At 39.9% G+C, this 26,000-nt stretch overlaps 1 pseudogene; it reads left to right on the plus strand.

The window, feature by feature from the left end:
* The first annotated feature begins 740 nt into the window (after nucleotides 1-740).
* Nucleotides 741-1,531, plus strand: LOC149204603 (glutathione S-transferase U15-like; annotated as a pseudogene).
* The last annotated feature ends 24,469 nt before the right edge of the window (nucleotides 1,532-26,000 follow it).

Consider the following 26,000-nt stretch of genomic DNA (forward strand, 5'->3'; position numbering starts at 1 on the left):
TGTATTGCTTGAAATTTAAGGTAAAGAATAGTTACTTTGACTCGATTTTTTAAAACAATTATTGGTTAAAACAAATACTGATTCAAGTTGTATTAATTTTTCTAATTATAAAAATTAAATTATAAATAAATATAAAAAACAATTTGACTAAGTACATTATAAGTAACATGTGATATTCCAATTTAGACATTTTTGTGTGACTATGTAAGAAACTTGGTTTTACATATTAAATAAAAATATGAAAATGTTTCAATTTAACAACATTATAATTGTTCAACTTCCAAAATTTTTTACTCTCTCAATCACTCCTAATGAAAGTTTCATTTTTGACTCTCATTTAATTATATTTAAACTAAGATGAGAGTATTTACAATGTAGACCTCATTTAAATGCGGCAATTGGTTCATACTTTTCAAAATAATTAAAGTAAGCCACTATAGCTATGTGGCTTTATTAGTTACAAAATCTATTTCAAAGAGCGATCAAAACATTTAGAAAAAATTTACTAAAGATACCATCCTTCACATTGATTTGAACCCTTTGGCGTTATATATTTAGATTTTTTTTAATATAAAATTAATTTTTTTTTATTGAAGTCACATATATTAATAATTAAAATTATATACAATTTTTTATTGCATTAAATTTTAAAAATTTAGAAATATAATTTTATTAAAAAAAATATAATCGATTCAAAATTTATATCATATGTGGATAATTGGAAAATTTATATCATAGCGATGGAGGGTTCTGGAGAAGAGGGGCAAGTGAAGTTGTTAGGTGTTGGTTACAGTGCTTTTGTGGTGTGGGTTTACATAGCACTTGGTCTTAAAGGGATCCATTATCAGTTCATTGAAGAGGACATTCAAAATAGGAGCAAGCTGCTACTGCAATCGAACCCTGTTCACAAGAAGTTTCCAGTGCTCATCCACAACGGGAAGCCTGTTTGTGAATTGATGATTATTGTGCAATATATCGAGGAGGCATGGGATAGTAAAGCGCCAAGTATAATTCCCAAAGATCCATATGACAGAGCCATTGGCCGCTTCTGGGCTGCCTTCATAGATGATAAGGTAATTCATGCATTCGTTAGTTATCTGCATTTTGAAAGTTTCAAATACTGGTTTGCATTTCCATGTCTAATATTAAGTATTGGTGGCTGCAGGTCGTTCCAAGTATTCTAGGAGCTTTTAGGGGCCAGGGTGATGAGCAACAGAAAGCGATGGAAGAATCAGTGGCAAACCTTCTTTTGTTGGAGGAAGTGTTGTGAAGTACCAGAAAAGTGTATTTTGGGGGAGATGGGATAGGGTTGGTTGACATCGCATTAGGCGCGCTATTGGTAACCATCCAAATGGTCGATAAGGTTATCAATATAGTTTTAATCGACACACAAAAAACGCCGCTATTAAGTGCATGGGCTGACCAATTTTGTAAAGCTGAAAAAGTGAAAAAAGCATTGCCCGATCAGGCCAAGTTATTTGAATTTATGTCCGCGAGAGCGAAGTTGACATCACCACTCACTGGCCATTAGGGAGGAGGATGTTGATGGATAGCGAATAATAATATTTAGATAGTAGGTGTTGTCATTGGTCTTGTTGTGTGTTGTGTTTTGATGTTGTGAGACAGAATGTGGGATTTATGTATCAGTTGAGTTTATACTCCTGTAGAATTGGTAGGTAATTGTCATAACTCCCGTTGATACATAAGGTAAAAAATTACAGTAAAAAACACTAAAAATTAAAAAGTATGTCAATTATGTCGATTACAAAGTTGCACTGGTATATCTAAATCATATTTATTAAATGGATACAATTGAGTAAATACGACATGACTCTGTTGTAAGAATAATCTTAGAATATCGTTTTGGGTTATGTGTTCGTGATGTCTCATTTATTTCCCATGCAATTGGATTCACCCTCCACAACTATTGCTGCCGGACCCATGGAAAATCAAACCCTCTGATTTCTCTAAACATAATAGCTTACAGTTTGATGCATTGCCTTTCCGATAAACTGGTTCTGTATTAATTGCCTACTCTGTTCCTTGGTACATGGCACGGGCTGGTCCGTCCTGCCACAACTGTCACCTGGGGGTCCTCGTTGCATCGACGGTGGATAGACTGAGGGTGATCCTACGGCTGGATTTGTTTTAGTGTCATACACCTCCCTTTGTGTTGAAATGATGACTCACTTTCCAAATGCTTCCTTGGCTCCTGCTCTGTTTCTTTCTTCCGTTCGCGAGCTCGCTCAGTTATCATTCCAGGATTTAGTTGCAGAAGGGGTCTTCTTAGAGGTTCGGATCATGGTATTTTTTCCCGGCGAGCGTACCTCGGGTGAGTTTAGTAACAGTTTGATTTGTTGTATCATTATATATATATATATTTTTTAACAATTGGATGAACTTTCTTTGAGTTATGGCAAACCTGAACTCTAACCTTGTTTGCGGTGTATGTCCTTTGTAGGAAATCATGGCTATGGGTCCAAAGACTGTAGCTGTTGTCGAATGGCTTTTGTGGCTAACTTGAACAGAGATACCATTCGAGGGTTTCCACTGGGTATGAGGGTCTTCAATCCTGATATTAATTCGGTGTTGGTATATTGCTGGTTACTGAAGCTAGAGCTTCAATTCTATATCAATAAGGTTAATCCTTCTCCTCTGTTTTAAGTTAACTATTTTTCTAGAAAATGCCCTTAAGGGTTTAAGAATTGCATGTTATTAACCTCAATTGTATATTCAAGAGTCCTCCATTTTTGGGTTTTGGTCTAGAGACCATGATCATGGACATATTTGTTATGTTAAGCTTATTCTAAGGAGGGTTTTGCCCCTATGGTAAGAACTATTGAGCCACTTTGGCCAGCTTCCTAGAGTCACGAACCATGTGGGATTTTTATTATGTTCTAAGTCATGGTTCTGAATGTCACTTAAATCTAGGATTTCATTTTGGTTTATACATATATATCTTTGTCGTTCTGTAAATGTTCATGAACTTCGTATTCCTGGTTGTGTACAGTTTTAGAATGGTTAGAATTGATTATTGAAGCGTTGCCTTGAATCTGACCTTTCACTTATTTTCTTTTCCTATTTGGTTACTCTACTCTGTACTATTTCTGAATAGAAATTGTCTCTGTTTTCTTTGCAAAGTAATTACTGACTTTTTTGTTCATCTTGCTTTGAAGTTAAATTCCGTCGGGTAGAATAAATGGGGATTTTGGACCAGTCTGGGTTTTTTAAGTGAGACTCCCACTAGGATTATGGGATTTGTAAGTAAGGCTATAAAAACTACTTAATGAACCCCTCTAATTCACCTCAGCACTCTACGGTTCTCCGAGGTTCAAACCGGGGTCGTCAATCTCACTACCTTTTGGTTCTTACCTCATTGCACACTGGTATTCTCTTGAGAAGAACTTAGTTTAAATTCTCTGCTTGTAGTTCAGTTCTATACATGGACAATAAAAATGGTTCTCTGTTTCTCTGCCATGATGGTTTTGTTTTTTTTTTTTAAGAAAGAACATCCGTCCAACTTCTAAAATGTTCTATGCATTTCGGTTATTCGGCTAGGTTATTTCAAAATTCATGAATGTTTTAGTTGCATATGTTTTCCAATTCTTTATAAATATTTTCCAAAATGGCTCCGTGATTAGAAATTTCCATTTCCTAAGTCGTTTACATATGCAAGTCTTTCCTACAACCAGAATGTTTCAATTTAATTGAAAGTAAACTGTTGTTGTAATAGAAATATTTAAACAAATAGTTCCAATTAAGTTTAACTCTATTGCTAGTTTTCTTGATACTTAATGAGTAAAGAAATGTAATATCTCTATTGTGGGCTTCAGATTCATCATACCACTAGATAATGTTCTTACACTGTAAAATGCATTCTTTTTCTTTTGTTCTATGCTACAGAGTGTCTTTTCCAGTAGTTTCCACTTCCATGGAATGTCGTAGTTATGAAACTCTCCAAAGACCGGGATCACCTCTGTTCTCCCACTGCTAGTCAACCGCCCGTCCTTGAGATTTATATTTTGGGACCATAATCTCCCCCCTAGCTCACTTGCAGGACCACGGTCCTCAGCAAGTTGCTCGCACTTAGTGCATCACTATCTGGTCATCACTAGACATATCCATTCCCTCTTTCCTGCTTGTCATAACAACGCAGTTTTCCCCTCTCCCCACTTCCTTTTCTTTCGAAGCCTTTTCCAGTTAGGGGAGGTAGTTAGGGTTGTATTTCTAGCAACTGTCTTTTCTAACTTCCCTTTCCTAGAAGTCACCAGTTCTGCTGATACTTAAACCATTTTCTCATTTTCAATAATTAAAAATATTATTCAATTCAAAATAGGTAATAACACTAAATAATTAGTTTGTTCTTACTGCGGTAAAATGAAATATTTACATTTTCTTGCGGACATTACATCTCCATCTCCCCCTCCTGAAATCAAACATCGTCCCGATGTTTTCCGACCATGAACAATCCTGGATAAGCTTCTCTCATGAGTTGTTCATCCTCCCAGGTGGCCTCATCTGGCCCAAAGTGCTGTCATTGCACTTTAACCTGGGTGATGGCTCATTTCCACGGTGTTACTTCTCTCCGATTGAGTATATTCAACGGCTCGACCAAGATTTCTCCTTCTAGATTGACCTGAAACACACAATATTTTAAGTCAATTTTCTTCTTTCTTAGCCACAATCTGATTGGTTTACGTGAGATATTTTCTTACCTATATGTCCTGCCAGCTCATTACATGATTTGGGTCATAGACATATTTTTTTAATACCGATACATGGAAGACGTTGTGGACCCGTATATGACTTGGCAGAGCGAGCTGGTATGCCACCGACCCAACTCGCTAAGATATGAAAAGGTCCACAAAACCGGGGTGTCAGCTTGGCACTCCCACTCCATTGTAACGTGCTCCTCTTAGCTCGAATTCTCACATACACATGATCACCTACTTGGTATTCCTTAAAATTCCTCTTTTGGTCAGCAAAGTTTTTTTTCCTGCCTTGGGCTGCCTTTAAATTGGACGGTACCTTCTTGACCATTTCTTCCATCTCCTTAGGCATTTCGGGTCCTAACATCAGCCTGTCTTCTGGTCCACCCCAGCTTGAGGGTGTGCGGCATTTTCATCCGTACAACACTTCAAATGGGCTCATTTGCAAGGACATATGATAGCCATTGTTGTACGGAAATTCGACCAAGTGAAAATAATCTTCCCAATTCATTGGTTGCTGCATTACATATGATCTTAGCATATCTTCCACAACCTGGTTCACCCGTTTTGTTTGTCTGTCGGTCTGAGGATGATAAGCAGTACTGAAATTTAGTTGAGTTCCCAATTCCCCAAATAGAGTTCTCCAAAATACCGATGTAAATTTTACGTCACGGTCAGAAATTATTGTTTTTGATAACCTGTGCAGCCGAAAAATATTTTGCATAAAGATATGGGCAATATGCACAGCTCTATAAGTAGATTGCATTGGTATAAAATGAGCTGATTTGCTTAGTTTGTCCACCACCACCATGATGCAATCATTGTTTTGTTTTGACTTGGGTAATCCTATTATGAAATCCATAGAGATGGTTTCCCATTTCCACTTCGAAATTGGTAGTAGATGTAATAACCCAGCAGGGTGTTGGTGTTCCACTTTAACTTGTTGGCATTCCAGGCAATGGGTTAAGTATTCAGCCACGTCTTTCTTCATCCTCGACCAATAATATTCCTTCCGGAGTGAAATAATCATTTTCTGATACCCCAGGTTCCCAGCATAATGACTTCTATGAAATTCATCTAAAATCAAACTTTTAATGTTATTTTGGTTGGGCACATACAACCTTTTTTTATAATACAACATGCCATCAACATCTATAGCATATCCTTGTTGATTTTCTTTGCTGGTTGAATTCTGAACTTGTTGTCTTATTTGTTGATATCTTGCATCTTGTTCTGCTGTTTTTTTAATCATTTCATCGAAGGCACTTCGCCCCTCGCTGCAAGAAATCTCATAGAGACATGTAATTTTTTGACTTAAAGTGTCCGCTACCGGGTTCTCTTTCCCTTTCAGAGGCTTAATCTCAAAGTCAAAACCACTTAGAAAATCCACCCACCATGCTTGTCTATCATTTAAAGTGGGCTGACTAGAATAATTAGTGAGGCTGTGATGGTCTGTCAATAATAGAAACTTTTTACCCATCAAATAGTGATGCCACATTTTTAAGGCGTGAATAACAACTGCCAACTCCAAATCGTAAGCTGAATATTTCTACTCATGTTCTTTTAGTTTCCTAGACTCATAGGCGATTACCTTTCCTTCTTGCATCAGTACCCCTCCTACCCCTTCCTTACTCGCATTTGTACACACTACATAGTCCTTACCCGGATCAGCTATACTTAATATAGGTGTTGTGGTGAGCAGATGCTTGAGTTGTTCAAAACTTCTTTGACATTCTGTGTTCCATTTAAAAGTTTTTCCTTTTTTCTGCAAGGAAGTGATAGGGTAAGCCAGTCCCTAAAATCCTTCCACGAACCGCCTATAGTAACTTTCTAGTCCCATGAAGGATCTTATGTCTGCCACGTCCTTTGGCACGGGCCATTCCATTATGGTCCTTATCTTTTTGGGATCTGTTAGAGTCGGTATTTTCATCCCTCCGTCAGAGATCAAATCCTCTTGTTGCATTTCATATTAGGTGTCCCGCTCAGTCATTTGCATTCCATTAGGCACATAGATCATCTGACAGTAGTGACATTCCTATAGTTTCCCTCATGTTATCTACCTGTTGGCTCATGTTGCTCGTTAAAAAAAAAGCATATACAGTCTCCTTTTTATCCTGAAAATTGCAAAGGTTGTCTTTAGGGTTAGGGTTTCATTAGGGTTTCGTAAAAAAACATGTCAAAATGTCCAATAATCACCAGCAGGCCATGAGGAGGTTTCAACGTTAATAAATTTCATCACCAAGTGTTCGAAAATGTGTTTTTCCTGAAAACTCTGATTTGAGGAAAAAACAAAGTATTTAGTTTTTATTGTACAAAAATCATGAAAGTTTTGTTTTCCTTATTTCAAATTCCTTCATCTGCACCCTGGTTTCTTTCCTTAGCCCCAGAAGCTTCAACACCTACAAGACAAGCAAATCTCAGGTCATTTAGTTCATTACAAAACTCAAATGAAGTGAAAAAAGTGCAAAAAACAGAGTTTGAAGACAAAGTCATTTGCAAAACATTATGAAAGTGGGTTTTGTCAAAATAAATTTAAAAGCTCCATGTATAAATCATTCCTCCAAGTGTTTGAAGTTCATTTGTACTCCAAGAACAAAGAGAAGCAATAAAAAACGATTTTGGTGAGTGAGTGACAAGTTTGGGTGAAAATCGACCGGCGCGGCGCACTGGGAAGGAGGTGTGGTGCATTCACTAGGCGTGATGCATTGGGCCTCAGGATCCCGTGCAATTTTGCAAGGGCGCGGCGCATATGGAGGGCGCAATGCATTGGGTTGTATGCACGGCGCACATAGCCAGAGAGCCCGAAACTGCTAGCATTTACTCCAAATCGCCAAAAATCACACGGATTTGCCTTGTGACAAGTAGGTAGAGCCTCCATCATTGTTTTTTAACCAATTTTGGTGCTTATATCATGGTGGTTGAAGCATGGTAATTGTTTTAAAAAAAAAGATCAAACCCTACCATTTGACATTCTAAGAAACTTGCTGCCTAGGGTTTGAATAACTATTTTGCTACCAGATCTATCATTCCTCCATCACTTCCTTATCCCATTTGTCCCTTGATTTCATTATTCCCCTAAGTTCCCTTACACCCTAAGTTCATTAATCCCCTATCCCAAGTTCCCTTTCCCAAATTTCCAAATGTAAACCCCAAACCCTAATCCTATACAAAAGCTCCCATAACATCCCATATTTCCCTAACTAAATCTATCCCAACAGTCCCAAAATTCCCTATTTTTCCCTCCCCTTATACTCCCTCATTTCACTGTTTTCCCTTGGTGGCAGAGGTCAAGCACATCACTAAAAAGCAGTCCAACATAGTTTGACACATCAGCACCTATTTCTCTAAGGCAATTTGTCTACCACCAGCTATGGCATCTGATCCTTCATATGATTATGAAGAGGAGACCCAAAGTGACTCACCCACGGAGGGACATCCATCCAGGAGGCCTCATAGAGGTGGCAGACATATCAGAGAGGAACCAACCACTCTTACTGAATTATAGGCCTACCCTCTTGCCATTTTTTGTTTCCAGCATCAGTCATGTTATGAATTTTGCGAGAAGGTTGCTAATATTCAGTTTCATCATGAGTTGGCCCGCTTATTTGTGTTACATTTACATGGTGATCAAGCCACTCTTGCTGGTGTCACTTTCACATTAACACCAGAAACAATTTCATTAGCAACCGGAATACCAAACATTGGAGAACCATGGAACAAGAGGCAGAAAATTGACGGGCAACACTATGAACCATACATCAAACTTGGTTTTTTGAGACAGCTCAAGAGAGTGTTTCCTTTTCGGTACCTCAAGGATGAATATGCTCCTTTAATGAAACTCATCATGAAGTATTTCACCTGTGAGGGCCGGTTCTCCCGCTTGTATGCTTATCACATCAGGTTGCTGATGCATTTTACTCGGGTTCGGATGATGAACATTCCTTACTTCATATGCCGAAACATAGAGAAGATGACCACTCTTGTGCAGCACAAGACCCCTCAATAGCATTTCAACAGTATTTATCATTTTGCTCTCATCAAAATTGTGGTCGCTCATCAGCTTGGTTTACAGGGCATCACTTGGGATGAATTCATCTCACATGAGTTTTTCAGAGCTTCAGAGGGACCTTCAGAGGCTGGGCATGAGATAGTTGGACCTTCTTATTAGCATGAGGGCCATGAGACCGCTAGTGTGCCGGTGTTCATTTCTTATCAGAGGGGAACTAGACAGTTGTTTGCAGCAGCAAAGTGAGTGTTATCTCCACCCGGGGTGGAAGGGGCCTCACTTTCTTCATCAGCACAACAGGTTCAGGACCGAGGCAAGAGGCCACTACAGGAGGAAGGACCATCAGATCAGCGGGAGACTGATTTCATCCTCATTGAGGGTGATGATACCGATATGGGCCTGCAAAGCACAAATCTTAGAGAGATCATTAAGGAGCAATAGGCAGACATTGATGCCTTGTCTACCAATTTGGATAGAGCCCAATGGACTATATAGTACTTGGAGCAGAGGAATAAACAGCTTGAGGATCAACAGGTGGTTATGGAGTTGCAAAACATTCGGCAAAACCGCCAAGCTGCCCGAAGGAGGAGGGTGGAGTTCACTTCATTGGAGCAAGAGATCAATGCCGATAGGGAGTCATGGCTCGAAGGAGTCAATATCCACTTGGAGAGGAAGCTGGAGAAGGCAATAAATGAGAAGAATATGCTTAGAAAGTTGTCATATCATTACTTGTCCCGGAATTTGGTGTGCCAAGCGAGAATCGAGAATTTGAAAGCAAAGTTGAAGAGAGCATCAAGGAGGAAAAAAGAGGATGAAGGACTTCAGATCTTGGTTGAGGCTTCCTTGGCCCATCACAGCACTTGATAGAGAAGACTCAGCAATTTATGCATTTTTGCAAATTTTTGGCACAAAAAACAGGTTTTTTTGTCCTATGCGCCGCGCTACGTAGCGCTCGCTTTGCTAGAGGCCTCCAAATCTCAAAAACTCAACATTTTTGGATTTTTCATGCAAAATTACACTTTCCTACCTATGGCCAAGAAATTTGGGCAGGTTTTGAGCCCTCAAAAAGGTCAAAAACACTCAAAAAATAACCTCACTACCCCTATTTTGACACACAGGAAGCAGTGTTGGGAGAATGGACTTTTGGAGGGGCAAATGGAGGAAAAAATAAAAAATTCGACATGGATTGGAAAGTAGACAGGAAGACCTTTCCAGCAAGCACACCTGGAGCTCAATTGGACATCGAGAAGGCCTCTAAAAGTGGGTCCAAACAGGCACTACGCATAGAGAATCAGGTGCGGTGCATAGAGGAAAAATTGCCAGTTTTACCAAGTTTTGCTCTGTTTTTCGCCTAGTTTGACTTTTTCACTTTCCTAATGGAAAATTTATGATGTAATTTGATGAAAATTGATGGATCATCATGTAAATATGTTAGATTCTCACTTGTATAGGTGGATTCATCAATTTAAAGGTTGTTTGAAATGGAATGAATCAGTTGCCTTGTTTTTAGAGGCATGCTGCTATGTTGCCTAGTTTCTAGTTCTCAGTTTAGAATCAGTTGGATCATCCCCTAAAATTGTGAGCTCGGCCTCTTGAGGCAAGGATGAGTTATGTTTGTCTATATTATGTTATTTTTCAGTCATTAGCATGGTTGGACTCTTGAGAAAGCCTTAAGCTTAATTGTACAATCATTTTCAGTATTTTGGCTAAGGAATTGAGACCAGGATTTGCAGCACTCTTTGGGATTCATGTGGCAATTTGTCTTGGTACAGTGCTTCTTTTTGTAATTGTGAAATTTTTTTATGTTATTGCATTATCTATCCTATTTCTTCTGAACTAAACAAACAAGAGTGTAAGTAGAATTCATTGAAAGTGCAATGCTCTACTTGAAGTTTGCTTTAGTTATTTGATGTTTTCAACTGTTTGGGGAGGATTCATGATTGCTCTTTCCCTCTTCAACACCTCACCTATCTTTTCCTTCCATATCACTAAAATTTAAGTGCCAAAACGATTGCCTACCTTGCCCCATCAAGATCTTTGTAGAACTGAGCCTCAATCCCCACACCCCAAAATGTGCCTTTCCCTTTGAGCCAACAAAACACTATTTCATTCAACCAAACTCTTTTGTACATATACCTAGCCTAAAATCAGAAGATATTTCAGTCATCTCAAGCCCCATAGATGATTATTTGCTGAGATTGACCCGGAGAGAGCCCTCTCTTGACCTGGTAGGGCTAGCTACCAGGCTGAGCGTGATTTGATGTTGGCCCTGGATCCTACCTTTTCAGCCTGAGGTAAATCTAGGCACTAACATAGTGGTGACCATACTAGGGAAATAAATTATTTGTTTGTTGGCATTCTTCATTTTATAAACTACAGACGGAGCCTGAAGATTAGCCAGGTAGCCTTCGAAACGCTTTTGCTTTGCATTAGCGCAAGTAGATAAACGCTACTTCAGTCAATCTCTGATCTAGTCTTATAAACGGAGTATCTAACTTGTAGATCACCCCAGTACATCTGAGACTTCTAAGCTTTTGGATGGTAAGTTTAGGATTTGTTAGGCTGAACAAGTTGTTAATGTCCATTTGATTTCTTAGAAATAATAACACACTGGCTTCCAGAAGACATACCAGAGCAAATCCGGATCCTGATCCCCCTCCTGTCTACGAAAATCCCAATCTTATTCCAAGAATCGTTCGCCAAGGAAGTTCTATCATTCCCGTGTTCAAAGCTCAATCATGTCCTGTTGGTTTTGAGTATCTTGAGGATCTTGAATTTGATGAGCAGTTTGAGTTGTCTTTGTTTGAAACCAAATCTGAAAGTGTCATTGCTTCAACTGCCTTAAATCCTAAGTTTGTTAGAAATCTTGAAACTGAAAGGGCCAATAAGTCCATTGATGATTATATTTTGAACCAGCTCCAGACTACAATTGTGGCTTCTAATATTGCTGATTTCTTAGAGATTGCTTCTGCAACCCTTGGGTCATCTGCAATTGTGTCTAGTTCAAGAATTCATATCAAACCTCCTTTCATTCCTACTATTCCTGTGCAACCTACTGTTTCTGATAAAAAATCTGCAGTAGTATCGCCTCCATCTACTCCTTCTACTCCTAAAATAGCCAAGATTGCTTCACCTCCGCATACACCTCCTCATACCCCCCATACATCAGCTCCACCTACTCCCCCAACATCCCCAAGACCGATTGCAAATCCACCAAGAGCAATGGCTGCTCGTTTTGCACCTCTTGTACTGCCTCAAAATTTGGATGATATGCCCGCCGATTATCAAAGAAAAATTTGTTTGTTTGATGGCACTCCTCACAGTGTCACAGCTCAGCAACATGTGGACAGAATGACGGATTTCTTTGATATCCATGATATTGATGCAGAAAATGTAACCATGAGACTTTTTGTACAAACATTTGGTGGTGAAGTAAGGAAATGGTTCAGGGCCTTGCCGGCTGCAAGCGTCACTACATTGGCCAATCTACAGAGACAATTCTTAGACTGCTGGGAAGTGAAGAAAAATCCCCTTCAGATTCTTTCCGAGTATGAGCACATCAGAGGAAATGCTGGTGAGTCTGTTCAAGATTACTGTATTAGATCCAATTCAGTTTACAATTCAATCCCTGATCATATAAAGCCACCCATGGGGCTAGCCTTGATTAAGTTTCCAGATGGTTTTGACACTGATATGGCTTACTAATTAAGAGAAAGAGATCCAGCTACTTTTGAAGACATGCAGAAGATTGCAGTCAACGTTGAAGCAAATCTGCTGGCCAAGAGAGCTAGAGCAAGAGCTAAAAGGAAAGTCACAATAAAAGAAGAGTCTTCCTTGTTAGATCAGGTGCTTCGAAAGGTGGAACAAATGCTTGATAGACTGAAACTTGACAAGTCTGAACCACAAATTAGAAATCCTAACTTCTGTGGCTAGCAGCAGCCCTAATACAGGATCAAACAAAGAGAGCAGCGAGCCCAAGATCAAGCAGCGCAGCAACAAATGCAGACACCTCTACAACAGAATGTTGTACTTGGTCTGGAATCAGAATAGGAGGAGAATGTGATTGGAGAAGAAAATCATTTCTTTATGCCCGATGACATGCCAATTTACATCACTGAAGATGAGGAGTACTCCGAGAATCCAGCTGAACGAGGGGATGAGAATTTTATTTTGGCAAATGAGACAGTTCTTGAGGAAGAGTCCGATGATTACCAAAGAGGATACATGAATGCTTTATCAGCTCATCAGTGGCAATATTCACTTTGAAATAGTGATGTTCCTGTAAATCCAATTCAGAAAAGGAAGGAGGCAACACCGTCAAAGAATGATCCTACTAATGTGCAGAAAAAGGGAAAAGAGACAGCTGATCCCAGCACCAGCACAACGACATCATCAAGTGAAAGATCAAATCAGCCAAACGTGTCAAAGGAGAAAACAGAAAAGAAGGATGTTCCAGCAAAAGAGGTAGAAAAAGTTTCAGTTTTTAACTTAGAAAATGAAATTGCTAAGTTGAAAATATCCATTCCTTTGACCGAGTTGATGAAGAACAACAATTATAAAAGTCAGATGTCCAAAATTTTGAGTTTAGATCCATCATCCGACATGGTAAATGTGGAGGATGACAGTCCCGAGCTAATCTTTGGGCCAGATTTGGAAGGTCACTCCCAAGATAGTGATGTTGCTCCTTTCTATATCAATCTCAGGGTGCATGACTTTATTTTACATAATGCTATGTTTGATTCCGGAGCTTCTCATAATCTTATGCTGAAAGCCATCATGGAGAAATTGGGATTGGATATCACTAGGAAATACCATGACCTTTAATCTTTCGATTCCAGTAGAGTAAGGTGCATTGGGCTTATCAAGGATTTGGTGGTCAGTTTGGATCAGATTCCGGCTAAAAATGTTTTGATGGATGTGGTGGTGGCAGATATACCTCTTAGATTTGGCATGCTTCTTTCCAGATCTTGGGGACTAAAGATTAAATGGACAATGCGACTTGATTTCTCCTATGCTACAATTCCCGTGTTCGGTCAGATGAGGAAACTATACTGGAAACAGAAAATGAAGTACATGATCACCAGCAAGGAGAAACCGGTAAATCATCCGATCAACTATGTACATACTGATCTAGAGTCATTTGTTTTGTATTCAGATAGCTTTAATGATGTAAATAGTAAACTAGTGGAAGTAGAAGACATTCCCGAGATTACTGAAAATTTTAGAGAAGTCTTGAGACAAGAACGGCAAAGACTTGATGGCACCGCTGAAAAATCAGCAGTCCGACAACAACAACATATTGATGGACAGCAAGGAAAAGAAAAAGAATTTCAGCATTTGGAAGAGGATGAAACAGGCCTATGGAGTATGGACTTTGATGGCGCGGTAGGAAGGGAAGGTGTTGGAATTGGTATTTGGATACGCAGCCCGGTTTTCGCCCCAAACAAAGTGCCAAGTAATGTAAGGGTCTGCTCTTATAAATTAGCTTTTGACTGTTCAAACAATGAGGCTGAATATGAAGCTTTGATTGCTGGTTTGAAAGTTCTTAGAAAATTAAATGCTAAGAGGATTTCAGTGTATGGCGACTCCGAGTTAGTTATCAAGCAGGTGAAAGGCGAGTACCAAGCTAAGCATCCTCGAATGCGGGCCTACCGCAATGCGGTGTTGGATATCTTGAAGGTATTTTCTGAATACACTATAGCTTGTGTTCCCCGTGCTCAGAATGTCATTGCAGATTCACTGGCAACAACAGCAAGCAATTTGAAGATTCCTATGAACTCAAACAACAAGTTTGAGATTCACGTGAAGCATCGCCTGGCTATGCCTGACAATGAAAGGTATTGGCAAGTGTTCCAAGATGATGATGAGATCAATGAATTTCTGCAAAATAAAGGTAAATTCAAGGACATTTCTATCGATATGGAGTATGATGATGGTGATGAGAATATGGAAGTCAATCAGATGGAAGTTTTGCAGCTCAAAGACAACATCATTCCTAAAGGTCTAATACCTTTAGAGGAGCTCTTCGATCAGGATGATGTGGCTAAAAAACCGAACTTGCTGCCAACCGAAAAAGGACTTGAGGACGTAAACATTGGATCAGCTGAAAATCCCAAGATGGTGAAATTATCAAAAGTATTTCCCCCACAGGTAAAAGCAAAGTATATCAGTTTGTTGTCCTCTTTTACTGATGTATTCGCTTGGGATCATTCAGATTTGAAGGCATATGACACAAGCATAATTTAGCATGTGATCCCGATCAAGCCAAATCAAAAGCCTTTTCGTCAAAAGCTAAGAAGAATAAATCCAAAGCTACTGCCCTCAATCGGAAAGGAAGTGAATAGGTAATATAAAGTTGGTATCATAGTCCCCATCAGATTTTCAGATTGGATTTCAAACTTGGTGCCCGTCCGCAAGAAAACATGTGAGATTCGGTTATGCATTGATTTTAGAAATCTGAACAAAGTTTCCTTGAAAGACAATTATCCATTGCCCAAGATGGATCACATACTTCAGCGAGTAGTTGGAGCATCACGGATGTCACTACTCGATGGTTATTCGGGTTATAACCAAATTTTGGTCCATGAGGATGATCGTGACAAAACAGCGTTCAACACTCCGTGGATAACTTTTCATTATGCAAAGATGTCGTTTGGATTGAAAAACGCTGGTGCAACCTTTCAGCAGGCGATGGATATAGCGTTTTCCAATGAAAAAGATGTTTTTCTAGTTGTTTATCTTGATGACTTAACAATTTTCTCTAATACAGATGAAGAGCACCTCTATCATTTAAAGATTGTTTTTCAGCGGTGTAGGAAGTATGGCATCTCGCTCAATCCAAAGAAAAGCTTGTTTTCCATGGATGAAGGCAAGCTTCCCGGGCATATTATCTCAAAGGAGGGTATCCGCATCGATCCAGCTCGAGTGGAAGCTATTCAAAAGATTGATTTCCCATGAAGTAAGAAAGAAATCCAATCCTTCAATGGTAAGATAAATTTCCTACGTCGCTTTGTTCCCAATCTTGTAGAACACTTAAGAGAGATCACAAACATGCTGAAAAAGAATAGTACAGTAAGGTGGACCGAGGAAGTAGTTAAATCTTTTAATTTGGTGAAATTAGCTCTTTCTTCAACCCCGGTTTTGATCAACCCGGACCATACTCAGGATTTTATTTTGTTTTCCTTTGCCTCGGATCATACTATGGCAGCGGTCTTGATGCAGAAAAGAGACCAGCTCGAGAAACCAATTGCATTCTTCAGCAGAACCATAAGGGATGCGGCATTGAAGTATAATATTATTGAAAAACAGGCCCTTGCATTGGTTAAAGCATTGAAGGATTTTCGTGTTTATATTTTTCATTCTCACATCCTTGCTTATGTTCCTAATGCTGCTGTCAAAGATGTCCTAGTGAAAACATATCCGAAGGGAAGGAGAGGCAAATGGATTGTTGCCTTGCTGGAATATGATGTAGAAATCAAATCGACAAAGCTCATTAAAGGACAGGGGCTGGCTAAACTCATGGCTGAGTCAAATCTGCATGCTTTGGACATTAATCTAATTGCTGCTATGTCTGAAGAAGATGAAGAAAATCTACCCACTCAGGTATCAGAAATTTTCCTCCTTTCTCCTTGGTATTCGGACATCGTTTATGTACTCCAAAATTTGTCATCACCTCCCGGAATGGCCAAGAACAAAAGTAGAACACTAAAATTTAAAGTTGCAAGATTTTGTATCATGAATGGTGCACTTTATTGGAAAGATCCTGGTGGTGTTCTGCTGAATTGTTTAGTAGAAGAAGAGGCAAAACAAGTGATGGAAGATTTTCACAAAGGAGATTGAGGAGGCCATCTTTTCTGGAAGACAACAGCCAATAAAATCTTGAGAGTAGGGTATTATTGGCCAAGTCTATTTGCTGATGTGTACAAAACAGTGGCCAGCTATCACGAATGTCAAATTTTTCAAGGTAAGCGGAAGTTGTAGCCTTTACCACTCAAGCCCATTGAAGTAAGCGCTCCATTTCAGCAGTGGGGTTTAGATTTTATTGGTGAGATTCATCCTTCTTCTTCAGCACAGCATAAATGGATCCTCACAGCGACGGATTATTTCACCAAATGGATTGAGGCAATTCCTACAAGGCAGGCCACCGATTCAGTAATTATCTCATTTCTTGAAAACAACATTTTGTCTTGTTTTGGATGTCCAAATAAGTTGATCACTGACAATGCAATGGCCTTTAAATCGAAAAGAATGATTGAATTTTGTCATAAGTATCAAATTACTTTGGGGCATTCAACTGCCTATTACCCACAAGGTAATGGTTTGGCGGAATCCTCAAACAAGTCTCTTGTCAACATCATCAAAAAGCTGCTGGAAACTAACAAGAAGAGTTGGCACAAAAAGCTAGTGAATGCACTTTGGGCAGACAGGGTAAGTCAAAAGAAATCTATCGGCATGTCTCCTTTTGAGCTTGTGTACGGTGTGGACACAGTCTTCCTGACATCTTTAGCTATCCTGGTGGTAAAACTGTTGCAAGAAGCTGGCAGCGAGGACGATAGTTTGCAGCGGAGGATTAACCAAATGATACATTTGTAGCAAACTAGAGAGGAGATATTTCACCATACTTCCAAGCTGCAGGAAAGAATTAAGAGGATATATGACCGGAAAGCAAAGGCGGACAGGTTTGAAATCGGAGACATAGTGCTGAAATGGGATGCAAGGAATGAAGAGAAAGGTAAGCGTGCAAATTTGAAAATCTTTGGAAAGGACCATACAAGATTGCAGCACATCGGGGCCAGAATGCTTTCCTTTTGCAAGAGCTGAATGGCGAAGACTATCCTGGTGGACCGGTCAATGGTCGGCTCCTCAAATGGTATATTGTGTGAACTGTTTTTTGCTGTCCTATTCATCATTGTATATATCGGTTTGTTTAAATTCCATTGCAAGAGTGTGTTGTTTTCATTCTTCAGCTTGGGGCCCGAGGTGAAGGCTATAAAGCTGAGGTTTGATTTCAGTCTTGGTTTGGTTTGTTAGAGTCAGGTCTTTCAGTCAATTTTAGTCTTGAAAATGAGTCTATTTGAGTCACGTTCAGTCCTGAAATTGAGTCTTTAAGTCAAGAGTTCAGTTTTGTTTTGTCGAAGTTATTGACTCCATAACCCAATGGATGAAGGCACTGCCTGCTTTCCCAGAGATCTGTAGTTCTTGGCACCTCCAAGGAGCTACCATCCCCATTGGAGCCAATGTTAGAGTCGGTATTTTCATCCCTCCGTCAGAGATCAAATCCTCTTGTTGCATTTCATATTAGGTGTCTCGCTCAGTCATTTGCATTCCATTAGGTGCATAGATCATCTGACGGTAGTGACATTCCTACAGTTTCCCTCATGTTATCTACCTGCTGGCTCATGTTGCTCATTAAAAAAAAGCATATACAGTCTCCTTTTTATCCTAAAAATTGTAAAGGTTGTCTTTAGGGTTAGGGTTTCATTAGGGTTTCGTCAAAAAACGTGTCAAAATGTCCAATAATCACCAACAGGCCATGAGGAGGTTTCAACATTAATAAATTTCATCACCAAGTGTTCGAAAATGTGTTTTTCCTCAAAACTCTGTTTTGAGGAAAAAACAGAGTATTTAGTTTTTATTGTACAAAAATCATGAAATTTTTGTTTTCCTTATTGCAAATTCTTTCATCTGCACCATGGTTTATTTCCTTAGCCCCAGAGGCTTCAACACCTGCAAGACAAGCAAAGCTCATGTCATTTAGTTCATTACAAAACTCAAATGAAGTGAAAAAAGTGCGAAAAAAAGAGTTTGAAGACAAAGTCATTTGCAAAACATTATGAAAGTGGGTTTTGGCAAAATAAATTTAAAAGCTCCATGTATAAATCATTCCTCCAAGTGTTTGAAGTTCATTTGTACTCCAAGAGAAAAGAGAAGCAAGAAAAAATGATTTTGGTGAGTGAGTGACAAGCTTGGGTGAGTTTGGGTGAAAATTGACTAGCGCGACACACTGGGCAGGAGGCGCGGCGCATTGGGCCACAGGATCCCGTGTAATTTTGCAAGGGTGCGGCGCATATGGAGGGCACGATGCATTGGGTTGTATGTGGGGCGCACACTGCTAGAGAGCCCGAAACTGCTAGCATTTGCTCGAAATCGCCAAAAATCGCACGGATTTGCCTTGTGACAAGTAGGTAGAGCCTCCATCATTGTTTTTTAACCAATTTTGGTGCTTATATCGTGGTGGTTGAAGAATGGTAATTTAAAAAAAAAAAATATCAAACCCTACCATTTAACATTCTAAGAAACTTGCTGCCTAGGGTTTGAATAACTATTTTGCTACCAAATCTATCATTCCTCCATCACTTCCTTATCTCATTTGTCACTTGATTTCATTATTCCCCTAAGTTCCCCTACAACCCAAGTTCATTAATCCCCTATCCCAAGTTCCCTTTCCCAAATTTCCAAATGTAAACCCCAAACCCTAATCCTATACAAAAACTCCCATAACATCCCATATTTCCCTAACTAAATCTATCCCAACAGTCCCAAAATTCCCACTATTTTTCCCTCCCCTTATACTCCCTCATTTCACTGTTTTCCCTTGGTGGCAGAGGTCAAGCACATCACCAAAAAGCAGTCCAACACAGTTTGACACATCAGCACCTATTTCTCCAAGGCAATTTGTCTACCAGCAGCTATGGCATCTGATCCTTCATATGATTATGAAGAGGAGACCCAAAGTGACTCACCCACGGAGGGACATGCACCCAGGAGGCCTCATAGAGGTGGCAGACATATCAAAGAGGAACCAACCACTCTTACTGAATTACAGGCCTGCCCTCTTGCCATTTTTTGTTTCCAGCATCAATCATGTTATGAATTTTGTGAGAAGGTTGCTAATATTCAGTTTCATCATGAGTTGGCCCGCTTATTTGTGTTGCATTTACATGGTGATCAAGCCACTCTTGCTGGTGTCACTTTCACATTAACACCAAAAACCATTTCATTAGCAACCAGCATACCAAACATTGGAGAACCATGGAACAAGAGGCAGAAAATTGACCGGCAGCACTATGAACCATACATCAAACCCGGTTTTTTGAGACAACTCAAGAGAGTGTTTCCTTTTCAGTAACTCAAGGATGAATATGCTCCTTTAATGAAACTCATCATGAAGTATTTAACCTGTCAGGGCCGGTTCTCCCGCTTGTATGCTTATCACATCAGGTTGCTGATGCATTTTACTCGGGTACGGATGATGAACATTCCTTACTTCATATGCCGAAACATAGAGAAGATGACCACTCTTGTGTAGCACAAGACCCCTCAGCAGCAGTTCAACAATATTTATCATTTTGCTCTCATCAAAATTGTGGTCGCTCATCAGCTTGGTTTACAGGGCATCACTTGGGATGACTTCATCTCTCGTGAGTTTTTCAGAGCTTCACAGGGACCTTCAGAGGTTGGGCATGAGACAGGTGGACCTTCTTATCAGCATGAGGGCCATGAGACTGCTAGTGTGTCGGTGTTCATCTCCTATCAGAGGGGCACTAGACAGCTGTTTGCAGCAGCAAAGCGAGTGTTATCTCCACCCGGGGTGGAAGGGGCCTCGCTTCCTTCATCAGCACAGCAGGTTCAGGACCGAGGCAAGAGGCCAATACAGGACGAAGGACCATCAGGTGAGCGGGAGACTGATTTCATCCTCATTGAGGGTGATGATACCGATATGGGCCCGCAAAGCGCAAATCTTAGAGAGATCTTTAAGGAGCAACAGGCAGACATTGATGCCTTGTCTACCAATTTGGATAGAGCCCAATGGACTATACAGTACTTGGAGCAGAGGAATAAACAACTTGAGGATCAGCAGGTGGTTATGTTGTTGCAAAACATTTGGCAAAATGCCAAGCTGCCCGAAGGAGGAGGGTGGAGTTCACTTCATTGGAGCAAGAGATCAATGCCGATAGGGAGTCATGGCTAGAAAGAGTCAATATCCACTTGGAGAGGAAGCTGGAGAAGGCAATAAATGAGAAGAATATGCTTAGAAACTTGTCATATCATTACTTGTCCCGGAACTTGGTGTGTCAAGCGAGAATCAGGAATTTGAAAGCAAAGTTGAAGAGAGCATCAAGGAGGAAAAAAGAGGATGAAGGACTTCAGATCTTGGCTGAGGCTTCCTTGGTCCATCACAGCACTTGATAGAGAAGACTCAACCCACATTTCAAGAAATTTGGAGCAATTTTTGCATTTTTGCAAATTTTTGGCACAAAAAACAGGTTTTTTTGTCCTATGCGCCGCGCCACATGGCGCTCTCTTTTGCTAGAGGCCTCCAAATCTCAAAAACTCAGCATTTTTGGATTTTTCATGCAAAATTACAGTTTCCTACCTATGGCTAAGAAATTTTGGCAGGTTTTGAGCCCTCAAAAAGGTCAAAAACACTCAAAAAATAACCTCACTGCCCCTATTTTGACACACAGGAAGCAGTGTTGGGTGAATGGACTTTTGGAGGGGCAAATGGAGGCCAAATTGAAAAATTCCACTTGGGTTGGAAAGTAGATAGGCAGACCTTTCTAGCAAGCACACCTGGAGCTCATTTGGACATTCGAAAGGCCTCCAAAAGTGGTTCCAAACAGGCGATATGCATAGAGAATCAGGCGTGGCGCATAGAGGAAAAATTGTCAGTTTGACCAAGTTTTGCTCTGTTTTTCGCCCAGCCTCACCTAGTTTGACTTTTTCACTTTCCTAATGGAAAATTTATGATTTAATTTGATGAACATTGATGTATCATCATGTAAATATGTTAGATTTTCACTTTTATAGGTAGATTCATCAGTTTAAAGGTTGTTTGAAACTGAATGAGTCAGTTGCCTTGTTTTTAGAGGCATGTTGTTATGTTGCCTAGTTTCTAGTTCTCAGTTTAGAATCAGTTGGATCAGCCCCTAAACTTGTGAGCTTGACCTCTAGAGGCAAGGATGAGCTATGTTTGTCTATATTATGTTATTTTTCAGTCATTAGCATGGTTGGACTCTTGAGAAAGCCTTGAGCTTCATTGTACATTCATTTTTAGTATTTTGGCTAAGGAATTGAGACCAGGATTTGCAGCACACTTTGGGATTCATGTGGCAATTTGTCTTGGTACAATGCTTCTCTTTGTAATTGTGAATTTGTTTATGTGATTGCATTATCTATCTTATTTCTTCTAAACTAAACAAACAAGAGTGTAAATAGAATTCATTGAAAAATCAATGCTCTACTTGAAGTTTGCTTTAGTTATTTGATGTTTTTAGTTGTTTAGGGAGGATTCATGATTGCTCTTGCCCTCTTCAACACCTCACCTATCTTTTCCTTCCATCTCACTAAAATTTAAGTGCCAAAATGATTGCCTACCTTGCCCCATCGAGACCTCTGCAGAACTGAGCCTCAATCCCCACACCCCAAAATGTGCCTTTCCCTCTGAGACAACAAAACACTATTTCATTCAACCAAACTCTTTTTTACATATACCTAGCCTAAAATCAGAAGATATTTCAGTCATCTCAAGCCCCATAGATCATTATTTGCTGAGATTGACCCGGAGAGAGCCCTCTCCTGACCTGGTAGGGCTAGCTACCAAGGTGAGCGTGGTTTGATGTTGGCCCTGGATCCTACCTTTTCAACCTGAGGTAAATCTAGGCACTAACAGGATCCATAGTGATCCCATCTTTAGTGGTTATATGTCCCAAGTACTGTATTTGTTCCTTAAAAAAGTTGCACTTGATGTATTTGGCAAATAATTGGTGTTCTCGGAGAGTTTGCAATACCAATCTGAGGTGCTCCTTGTGTTCCTCCATATTCCAGGAATATATCAGTATATCGTTAATAAAAATTAACACAAACTTGTCTAAATACTAATGAAAGATGTTGTTCATTAAGCACATAAAGGTTGTGGGGCCATTGGTTAACCCAAAGGGTAACACCACAAACTCATAGTGTCCATATCGTGTTCTAAAAGTAGTTTTGGTTATGTCCTCCTCTTTAATTCTGATTTGGTGGTACCCTGACCGTAAGTTAATTTTTGAGAATACCATTGCCCCTTTCACCTGATCAAAAAGTTCATCAATACGGGGTACAGGGTATTTATTCTTAATTGTCAATTTATTCAACTGACGATAGTCCATACACATATGAAGGGTCCCATCCTTATTTTTAACGAACAACACTGAGGCTCCCCAGGGTGACACACTAGGGCGGATGTAATTTTTGTCCAACAGCTCCTGCAACTGCATTTTTAGTTCTATTAATTCTAGTGTGCTGATTCGATAAGGAGCCCGGGATACCAGGGTTGCCCCTGGCACCAATTCGATAGTGAAGTCTGTCCCTCTTAGGTGGCAGTCCTGGTATCTCCTCTGGAAACACATCTGCAAAATCTCGTATCATCGGGATACTTTCCAATGTGGAATTTTTTTCTTTTGAATTAGCATAACCCACTTGGATGGCATAAATCTGACATCCTTTTCTGATACATTTTGCCAACTGAGAAGCGCTTATTGGCTGAATCTACACTAGCCTCTTAATACCTTGCATCTCCTCCTTCTCTTCGAGCTCATCCCCGTAGCAGATAGTTTTTGTTTTACAGTTTATAATGGACCGACATCTTTCCAACCAGTCCATACCTATCAACATGTCATGCGAACGAAGGGGAAGTACATTTATATCTACCATCACCGGTTGTCCTGCTATCTTCAAAGGGCAGCTATTGACCTAAGCTAACACACGTCTCTTTGCCCCTGTTGCCATCTGTACTAGCCAAGGATCTTTAAATTTAATAGTTTGTAACTTACATTGCTCCACAACCTTACGACTAACATAGCTTATTGTAGCTCCAAGATCAATTAAAACAATCATAGTATAATCAAAAATCTTACCTTCAAATTCCACCATGGTCAGCTGGTATTCCACCTCACGATCTTCTAGAGCGGCATTAATTCTCGGTAAACTCCGTCCCACGTCACCAACAGAAGATGCTTCACGGATCTGTGAAACCTGTTCGGTACCCTTTCGATGAGGATAATTTTTAACGTAATGAGGCCCTCCATAGCCCAAGCATTGTACTGGAGGCTTTACTGTCCCTTCATTGTCAATTTTTCCAGATTTTTCGCTGATTCTGGACTCAATTGGTGGCTTTAATCTAAGTGGGTTCTTTTGTAAATTTCTGTTGTTTTTCCCTTTAGAAAATCCTTTGTTAACACTACCACGATTTCCTTTAGTGTTCCCAACCATCTTATTAGTTCTCTTGTCCACCCACCTCTTTCCTAGAATTTATCTCCTCTGCTTACTTTGCTGATAACATATTATGGCCTTTCGTATCACCTCATCCATAGTTTTTGGGTTATCAAACTCAATTCTTTCCCTCATTGCCAAGGGTAAACTACTGACGAACCGCTGTACCTTAGCCTTCTCCTCTTGTATGTAGGGCACATAATGGAGTAACAAGGTAAATCGGGTGAAAAACTCATCCATTGTTTGTTGTCCAAGTCACAGGTCATGGAATTCCCTTGATTTCTCATCGTAAAATCATTCAGTCAAGTATCTTTCCTTGAAATATTTTTGAAAATTTTCCCAAGTTATATTTTGTTCACTTACCCCTCATACAATCTTGACCTCTTCCCACCACAGGGTGGCCTTCCCTTGCAATTGGAAAATGGCCAGCCACACCTTAAAGTTGTGATCGTATTCGTATGATTGAAAATATTTGTTCATGTTAATCAACCAAGCCTCGACTGCCTCCTCCAGCTCTCCATCGAAATGTGGCGATTTTATTTTTCAGAACTCCCCTTGTAATTTTATCCGCTGCCTTTTTGATGTCTAATGCTCAGAGGCATTATCTGACTTTTCTTCTCGATTCTCTTCCCTTCCTTCTAACTCTTCTTGTTCTGTGTGGTAGCCTTGTTCTTCCGACACTCATTGCTGCTTAGGGCTGGGTGGGCGCTGATTCTGCTTATCAGATAGGCTCTTCATGATCTTTTCCTGTTCCATAGTTAATCTCGCATTATCCTCCCATAGGCAGGCCATCTCATTCTTTAATTCCTGAACTGTCTCTAATATCACAAGGTTAGTATTACGGGCCTCCTATCCTAGCTGTACCCATATCCCAGGATTAGTTTCAGGGCTTGTTGCAGGTCCCTGACCCGCCACGAACCTGTGCGAAACACTATCTGTTCTCCTCATAACGACTGTTGTCCGTTTCCTAGACTTAGCACAAGGAGGGAAACAAAAAAAAGGTTAACGCAATAACTATTTTTTTTATAAAGATAACATAAAATAAAATACACATTATCTGTTTATTCCCATTTTCACCATTTTTCCAAAGGCCACAGTTTTGTAACCTTGGCTCTGATGCCACTTGTCATAACTCCCATTGATACATAAGGTAAAATATTATAGTAAAAAACACTAAAAATTAAAAAGTATATCGATTATGTCGATTACAAAGTTGCACTGGTATATCTAAATCATAACATTTATTAAATGGATACAACTGATTAAATACAACATGACTCTGCTGAAAGAATAATCTCGAAATATCGTTTTGGGTTATGTGTCAGTGACCCATGGCAAATCAAACCCTCTGGTTTCTCTAAACTTAACAGCTTATAGTTTGATGCATTTCTTTTTCGATAAACTGGTTGTGTATTAATTGCTTGCTCCCTTCCTTGGTACATAGCCCAGGCAGGTCCGTCCTGCCACAGCTGTCACCTTGGGGTCCTCGTTGCATCGACAGTGGATAGACTGAAGGGTGATCCTACGGTTGGATTTGTTTTGGTGTCATACACCTCCCTTTGTGCTGAAACGATGACTCACTTTCTAGATGCTTCCTTGGATCCTGCTCTGATTCCTGCTTCCGTTCACGAGCTCGCTCAGTTATTGTTCTAGGATTCAGTTGCAAAAGGGGTCCTCTCAGAGGTTCAGATCATGGTATTTTTTCCCAGTGAGCGTACCTCAGGTGAGTTTAGTAATAGGTTGGTTGGTTGTACCGTTATATATATATATATATATATATATATATATATATATATATATAGATATTTAACAGTTGGATGAGCTTTCTTTGAGTTATGGCAAACCTGAACTCTAACCTTGTTTGTGGTGTATGTCTTTTGTAGGAAATCTCAGCTACGGGTCCAAAGATTGTAGCTGCTACCGAATGGCGTTCGTGGCTAACCTGAAAAGAGACACCATTCAAGGGTTTCCACCAGGTATGAGGGTCTTCAATCCTGATATTAATTCGGCATTGGTATATTGCTGGGTACTGAAGC

This window comes from Pinus tabuliformis, chromosome 1_2, assembly GCF_031772625.1.
Source record: "Pinus tabuliformis cultivar Carrire ecotype Pingquan chromosome 1_2, CPIR1, whole genome shotgun sequence".
NCBI classification, from domain to species: domain Eukaryota; kingdom Viridiplantae; phylum Streptophyta; class Pinopsida; order Pinales; family Pinaceae; genus Pinus; species Pinus tabuliformis.